The sequence below is a fragment of the Phascolarctos cinereus genome, unplaced genomic scaffold (genome assembly GCF_003287225.1).
Source record: "Phascolarctos cinereus isolate Bilbo 61053 unplaced genomic scaffold, phaCin_HiC Scaffold_9;HRSCAF=440, whole genome shotgun sequence".
Lineage (NCBI taxonomy): Eukaryota > Metazoa > Chordata > Mammalia > Diprotodontia > Phascolarctidae > Phascolarctos > Phascolarctos cinereus.
The window spans coordinates 68,035,940-68,044,490 of record NW_027556402.1 but is presented as its reverse complement, the minus strand read 5'-3'; positions in this window follow the sequence as shown (position 1 = coordinate 68,044,490).

Below are 8,551 nucleotides of genomic sequence, written 5' to 3'. Positions count from 1 at the left end.
AGACCTCTGCCCCTACAAGTCTATGACACTTTCCCTTAGAAATAGGAACTCTTATCAGGGCAAATATGTTTCTCTACCCAGGCCTTTCAATTGTGAATCTCTAATTGTCTAGTGGATGTCTCCACCTGGATGTCCTACCATTGCCTCAAATTCAACACACTTAAAACCAAGCTCATCTCTGGTCATACTTTCCTCTTCAGTCCCCTGTTCTAAAGCCAGCTTCCTTCTGGACTTCTTCATATTTATCATTCATCCAGTCTTCCTTTGTTTCTTGCATCCCTCCATTCTTTTTCATTCCCAGCTACCACCTTCATCCAGGCCTTTATCACCTTAGGACTGTACTGTTACAACTGACTAACTGACCTCTATCATTTTTATTTTACACACTGCTACTCTATTATTAATTTTCCCCAAATACCGCCACACACACTGCTCATTTAAAAACTTTTAAATGGCTTCCCATTGCCGATACGATAGTCTGAATCACCTTGATACTGCCTAACAACCTTAGGCAAATTACTTTATTTCCCTAGGCCCCAGTTTCCATAGTTGTACTAAAGATGTCTTAGGTCTCTTTCATCTCCAGCTTTGGTCTGTGCTCTATAAGCATAGGTTATAGTGCCAACTTACCTCTCCAGCTTTAATTCCCACTCTTCCCCTGTATAGATCCTCCACCCTAACTATACCTACACTCCCTGCCCTCATGGATTTTACATACCAGTGATGGCAGAAGACACAAATACACATAACTACAACACGCACCCTTGCAGAAAGAACAGGTGATCTTTTTCACTTGAAAATACCATTTGGATTTGTACTTGAATCTTTTTATTTACCTTAATCCCTCTCTTCCTCTCTGCTATTACAACTTCTGCCCTTTCATGGTTCAATATGAGCTCTGATATTTGGCAGGTCTTCCTTTTTTTTTTAAAAGGGAAATACTTTTATTTATTTATTTTTGCTTTTTTTTTTTGTAAGGCAATCGGGGTTAAGTGACTTGCCCAGGGTTACACAGCTAGTAAGTTTCAAGTGTCTGAGGTTGCATTTGAACTCAGATCCTCCTGACCCCAAGGCCGGAGCTGTATCTACTGCACCACCTAGTTGCCCCCTTGGCAGGCCTTCCTTAACTGCCCCGACCATCACTGATACTCTGAACTCCAACTCTATAACTCGAATTTGGTAATTTAGTATGTGCTACATCTTATTGTTATTTTTCTTTTTAATGTATGTGTCCTGGGTCTTCAACTAGAGCATAAGCCTCTTGAGGGTAGGGACTGTGTCTTTTGCATCTTTATATCTCTAGCACTTAACAATGCCCTGCATGCGTTGTTGTTCAGTTATTCAGTCCTGTTTGACTCTTCGTGACCACCTGGACCATAGCATGCCAATATTGTCCACCGGGTTTTCTTGGCAAAGATACTGGAGTTGTTTGCCATTGCCTGCTATTGGATTAAGGCAAACAGAGGCTAAGTGACTTGCCCAGTGTCACACAGCTAGTAAGTATTTGATTTGAACTAGGTCTGACTCCAGGCCCAGAGATCTATCCATTGAGCCATGTAGCTGCCTCCTACACATAGTAGGTAAATAATAGATGCTTGCAGATGATGTACAGGAGGGACAGGAGATTTTTTATTATCTCAGGGGGGTCCAAAAACAGCATAGAAATTACAGAAACATTTTCTGACTCAGAGGGTACCGAGAAAACTAAAAACCTTCTTAGGGAATGGAATTATAAAGATTTAAAGCCAGAAGGGAATAGAAATCATCTTGTCTAATGCTGTCTTTTTTTTAATTGACGAGAAAACTGAAGTACAAACTCAGGGGAGAGAGGGTCAATGACGGATGGGTAGAAACCATAAAAGAAGAAAGTAGGAAGGAGTACATGGTAAACACAGATATGGAGGCAATCTTTTGCAATAGTGTTATCTGTGTTTGTGTCTTCTGCCCTCATAGGTCTGTAAAATCCATAAGGATAAGGAGGATAGGTCTTGCGTAATTTTTATATCTCCTTCAACACTTAGTACAATCTTGTGTACACATCAGACATTTAACAAATGTTTGTTGAGTGAATGTACATAGTCTGACTTCTGTAGATGAGGACAGACTTTTCCTGGTAATTCATATAGAGGTAAATAGCCACAGAAGATTGGGGTCCTGATCAAATTTAAATGACCTCCTTTTGTAGGAACAATGTCCTAACCCAGGGGTGGGGAACCTGTGGCCTTGAGGCCACATGTGGCCTCATCTTGGATTCAATCAAAGGGCCACACTTGAGGACTTAGAGGGCCACAAGTTCCCCACCCCTACCCCCATGTAGATTTGACTGTTTTTCCCCTCAAGGACTTGTTTGTCCCTTGTTCTTAAAGAGGAACATGACATCAGGAGGATGATGCCATGACTTGCAGGTGAGTTGGATTTAAGTGAGAGAGGGCTGTGCAAAGTCACCAGCCTTACTTTCTCCTCCACAGTCATCTGAATCCAGGGGCAAGACATAGATTAGGATGACTGGAGATGGCCCCACCTCTCAAGGACTACATAGCTGTCTGAGGGACTTGACTGGCCCAGCTGGCTATGGCTCAAACTATACTACCCTTGATACAGTTTTCTGGTAGCCTGATGGCTTCTTTGTCACCTTAGAACATAATAGGGCCTATCCACAATGAGTTGGAGCCCTTCAGACTTGGCTAGATGTCCTTAATGCCTCTGGAGACACCACACCTTGCCCTGCTGAGCAGATGAATATCCATGTAGAGACTGGAGACTTGGAAGCCCTGTCTATCCAAGCTAAGCAATGGAGAATCCTTGTTGAATATCTTTTCTGTGCTATGGATAAGTAAACCTCCACTTGTCAATTTTGTTCCAACATCAAACCTCCACTAATAGGGAATGGACTGAGTTAAGCCCATACTCAGTATCTTGTAGTTGTCCAGTTGATTCAGTAGTGTCTGACTCTTCACAGCCACACTGTCCATGGGGTTTTCTTTGCAAGCATAAGAGTGATTTCCCGTTTCTTTCTCCAGTGGAATAAAGCAAGCAAGGATTAAGTCGCTTGCCCAATTGTCACACAGCTAGCAAGTATCTGAGGCCAGATCTGAGCTCAGGTCTTCCCGACTTGAGGCCCAGTCCTCTCTCCACCAAGCTACCCCAACTCACTACCTGCTTTGCCTCATTTCACATATTTGTGTAATGGGAAGTATTTTTTACCTTTCTACTTTAAAAGCATATGTACATAAATGGAAATTGATTGTTACCACCAACATGAATTCTGAAAAAGTGAGAACCTACATTTTCTGGCCAAAAGTTATCCTAAACAAAAACAAAAGGTGGCTTTAAACAAGATTACTGGAATTTGATCATTAACTGTTCCTGGTTAAATTTCCAAAGTCATTATAATAGGCAATCAGACATTCTAAAACAAAGGATGCTTATTCATCTTGGCCCTAGAGAAACCAAGACTGATTGAGATTTGCCACGTCAAGCGATCGGTACACACAATGACATTTGAAAGTTCAACATTGAGACAATTCTTTCTTTTATCCCATCATCTCCGGAATTCCATTCCACTTTATTAGAGTTTGCCCTGGAGATTTGTTATTCAGTACCAACATTCGGTCTCAATAGGCTGAGCCTGCTTAGATGAATTTGGTTGCACTATATATAACAGGTAGTTTAGTTTAATGGAACAAAGCATTATCTTGGGAGTTGGGGGCTTAGATTCAAATCCTTCCTCTGATCCTTACACACACACACACACACACACACACACACATACACACAAAACCTTTCCAGAGCATTAAACCTGGGGCTATCCCGTTGAAGCTTCCTGGCTCTTATCTGCTTGCCCATGGCAGTGGACAGTGCACTGAAGGTAGTTCTGGAGACGTGGATTCTATTTCTGGCTTCACCATTCATCAGTTGTGTGATACTGGATAGAAAAAAGATTAAAAACAAACAAACAACCAAAAAAACTTCCTATGTGCCAGACACTGTGCTCGGCACTGGCGATACAAATTCAAGTAAAAAGAAAGATGGTGTCTACCCTCAATAGTATCTGCTGATGGAGGAAGATGACACATAAAAGGGAGATGAAAGTGGGGAGGAAAGATAGGAAAGTCCAGAGAGTCTTCTGCAGCACCTGGAGGTAAGTCTAGACAATACTAGACAAATCACCAAACATCTTGGAGTCTTTGTATTTGGACAGGCTTTTCATGTATTTTATTACAATGGAGCTGTTGACATCAAGGACCTGGAATCAAGAAGGCCTGAGTCCAAATCTTGCCTCAGACACTTAATAACTATGTGACCCTGAGTGCTTCACTTCATCTTTCTTTCAGTTTCCTCATCTGTAAAATAAAGATAATAATAGTGTCCACCTCTCAGGGCTGTTGTGAAGATAAAATGAGATTACACTTGTGTTATGCGGACTGTCTCCTACATATAGTGTAGCTTGTAGGGAAGCAGAACAGAAATCTTCAGCCTTTTCTCTCCCCCACTCTTCTTTCTGTAAGGGAAAACTTTATTTCCTGCTTGGAGGGGAAATAAGAGGTTAGAGGCCAAAAGCTTAGCCACTCTGCTCTTCTCATAGAGAGAGGGTACTGAGCTAGAATTACATCAGTCTGTTCCCTAAAATATTGTTATTCTAAGAGGTGTGGTTTTCAGGTTCAAGTGAACTTGGAATACTGTTTCATTATTTGGGTAGGAGCTGGACTTAAGTTTTATATCCAAGCTTTGATCCTTCTCCCCCCTGGATGCCAGTTCCACAATGAACATATGTAGCAATTATCAAAGAAGCCCATTTATCCAATTAGATAGAAAATAAAATTCAGAGAAAATATACATGTGAAAATATATTCCAGACAATACACAGTGAAGGAGCTTTCCCACTGGAAGTGAGGAGTCCTAGATCTCACCGAAGGGGAAGTTCTCCGAAGTCTCTTGTGAGGATTGCTCTGGGTGAGCTTCTTTCCTGGGTCTTTTCCTCTAGCAAACTGAAGTGAGATTGGCTGTCTCCCATATTGTTCCTGGAAGTCAGAAACTGGAAGCCAGAAGTACCCAAAGAGAAAGAGAACTGAAAAGCTCTCCTCTCCCAGCACTCTCCAACGTCCCTCTTAGACCTCCACCCAAGCCCAAGGCATAGGCATTGATCTCCACTAATAAGGAAAAAGTCCCTTACCAGTAGGCTTTAGGACTGGGGGTATATTTATAAAGTGCTATATAAATGCTACCAATTATTATCTGCAAAATAAAGGAGTCAGTCTTATTCTCTACTCATTTCTACATGTGAGGGATAGAGAGGGAAGGGAGGTTTTCTTAAGTGGGTTTAGGCAGTAATATTAGGAGTTGAGGAAAGGAAGTCTGTTTTCTACAAATGGAATGAGCTCCCCCCAAATCAGGAGAGTCAGACCCTGGTTAGGAAGGGGCTCATTTCTGTGGACTGGAAATTATCCTATTCCCTCTGCTGTCCCCTTATACATACCCCCTTCCCTTCTTTATCCCAGATGCTTCTGGGAAGGATCACGGGCCAGACGGGATTTGGGCCTCCTTTTGCTGTTGATTTTATTTATTCAAGGAAGGAACCACAGTGGTTTAGACCTCACTGAGGTGCTCCTGAAAATTTTATATACATTTATATATACATTATATATAATTATATATTTTGTATGTGTGCATGCATGCATGTGTATTTGTCTATATATGTCTGTATATCTGTGTATATGCATATGTACACACATATGTATGTATATATGTATGTATGCATGTATTTTAATCTGACTTCTGGGAAAATTGGGTGGGAGGGCATTCTAGGGAAAAAAAAGTTTAATGCGGACAAGCTTGTCTTTGTTACCTTCTCATCTTCTGTTCTGTCTCCCTCTCCCACCCTGTAATCCTTCTGCTCACCTTCAGTGAGGTTGATTTTTTTTGATTGCAGAATACATATTTCAACTAGATTTATACTTCCTGACTTGCCCCTTGCTACCTAATTACACCTCCATTCCTGGACTACTTCCTTATCCCCAGTCAATCTTCTCATCAGTATTTACAGGTTGAGGAAAGCACTCCAAATAGACTAATAGCTCCCTTCAACTTGTTTCATAATGCTTGTATTTCATAAGAGCATGCTTATATTTTAGGTGGAATAGGGTAAAGGCTTTTTAAATTAAAAAAAATTTTTTTGAGAAAGGGCACTCCTCTATATTCCAGTGCCATTGCTAGAACAAAAGTGGGATAATTGAGTTTTTTGAGACCTTGAACCTTTTCCCCTTTCATATTGAGGAGGGTGTAGGTGTAGGTATGTTTGGGAATGGATTGGAGGAGGAGGCGTGATTCCCTTTCCCCTTCCACATCAGGGCTAATAACCCTCTCTCTGACAGTAGAAGTACTGGGCCACCCTTGTCTGATCTGTAAACTGAGGTCAAGATAGACAAATACTTTCAGTGGAGACTTCAAGAAGGAAATGCCCGTCTTCAGCTTCAAGCGAGGGCCACAAACTTATTCTTCTTGGGTTCTATTCCTTGGGAATGAGTTGTGAGTTGGGTAGCTGGTCTAGGCAAGGTAAGGGTGCAAAAAGCAGGAGGACATAACAAAGCTCACTTTTAAATTTTATTTTTATATGAAGGCACATATTTTTAATGCCACCCAAATTTGCTCTCCATAGCACATGTGTATAATAAACCAGGTTACCTGTATGACAGTTACGACTCAAAGCCTCCAGTGATCACTAACATACTTTCCTGGAGACACAAAAATGAAGGAAAATAGACTCTTTTAAGAATTTTCTTTGCCTTTGAATGTTGCCCATACAAATGAGACAATATAATGGTTTCTGTAAATTAAACTTTGTTGTGATGAATATTGTATGCATTGAAAAAAGTGTAGTTAAGGGGCAGCTAGGTGGCGCAGTGGATAGAGCACTGGCCCTGAAGTCAGGAGGACCTGAGTTCAAATCCGGCCCCAGAGCAAACACTTGACACTTACTAGCTGTGTGACCCTAAGCAAGTCACTTAACCCCAATTGCCTAAAAGAAAAAAAAAAAGAAAAAAAGTGTAGTTAATAATAGAATTTAGGCAGCACTCTATGGTTTATAAAAAGCTTTGCCTATGTTATCTAATTCAATCCTAACAACTCCACGTAGGTGCTATTATGACCTTCATTTTACAGATGAGGAAACGGAGGCTGAGAGAGGTGAAATGTAAATGTCCAATATAAGATTTAAAATCAGGCTTTTCTGACTTCATGTCCAACACATTTGTCAACTAGCTGTTCCAAGCCTAGGTGAGTCAATTGTTTCGTATGGTCTAATAAAGACAAAATAATCATTGACACCAAATTTTGAATATTATTACAAAGCACGTTATTGTATCTCACCGAATAATCGATGCAGATTTTATGGGAAAAGAGTGGGTGTGACCATTACGTGAAGGTTTTAAAAATTGTGCCGGCATTACTTAAAAATCATTTATTGCTAAGCTGTCTTTGGTACAAGATTAGGATGCATGGAATACTCCTGAATATATGTCAGAATTGAATACTGACAATGTGGGTGTGCTAAGAATTCTAGGCTCTCAGCTTGAAATGCCCAAGAGATAAATGCATGTCCATATGCCACTGGTGAATATGTTGCTGCTCTGTTCACCTTTTAAGCAGCATGATGAACAGAATTATACCATGCGATGATTAAGTGATGAAAGGTTATAAACCAATATTTGGATTGAAAAAACAGGGTGTGGTGATTATGTAGTGGCAGCGACTATGTGGTGAAATGTGGTAATTTTGATTATATAATCAATGGCTTTGTTGTCACTTAAGCAACAAAACTTGCCTGACATGCTGCCCCTTTTATATATAAACAATTAGGTTGCTGAAAGGTGCAGGGAGAAAAGCACTTTTGTGTGGAAAACTGACAAAATCAGCTTGTGAAGAGAGAATTTCTCAGATAAACATTTGAAAAGAGGCATCAAGTATTCTGAGGACCGGAGAGAGGACAGCCACTCAGATGAAGGCAAAGCAGTGTCTACAGACCATTGTATTCTATCAGCTTATTAATATGTGACTGTTTTTAGAGTTTTGAAGTTTATAACTGAAGAATCATAAACCAAATAACTGTGGGTTACAGGAAGATTATATAAGCACTCCTAGATGACAGGAGTGGCTTTTTAGAGTTTTGCCTTATGAAGATGGGTCACTGAAAACTGGGAGGCCCTAATTTGAAGCCAGCAGCAGAAGCCATGTGAAAAGCTACAGAGAGGAAGAAGTAGCTAGTATTAGGTAATATTTGTATACCACTTACTATGTGCCAGGCATTTTATAATTATCATCTCATTTGATTCTCACAATAACCCTGGGAAGTAGGTGCTATTATTCTCCCCATTTTATACATGAGGAAACTGAAGCAAGCAGAGGTTAAAGTGACTTGCCCAGGGTCACACAGCCAATAAGTGTCTGAGGATGGATTTGAACTCTGGTTTTCCTGGCTCGAGGCCTGGCACTTTACATTGAGCTCTGGAAAAATATCAAGAAGGCAATGAGAAAGATTTTTTACAGAAGACAGAAT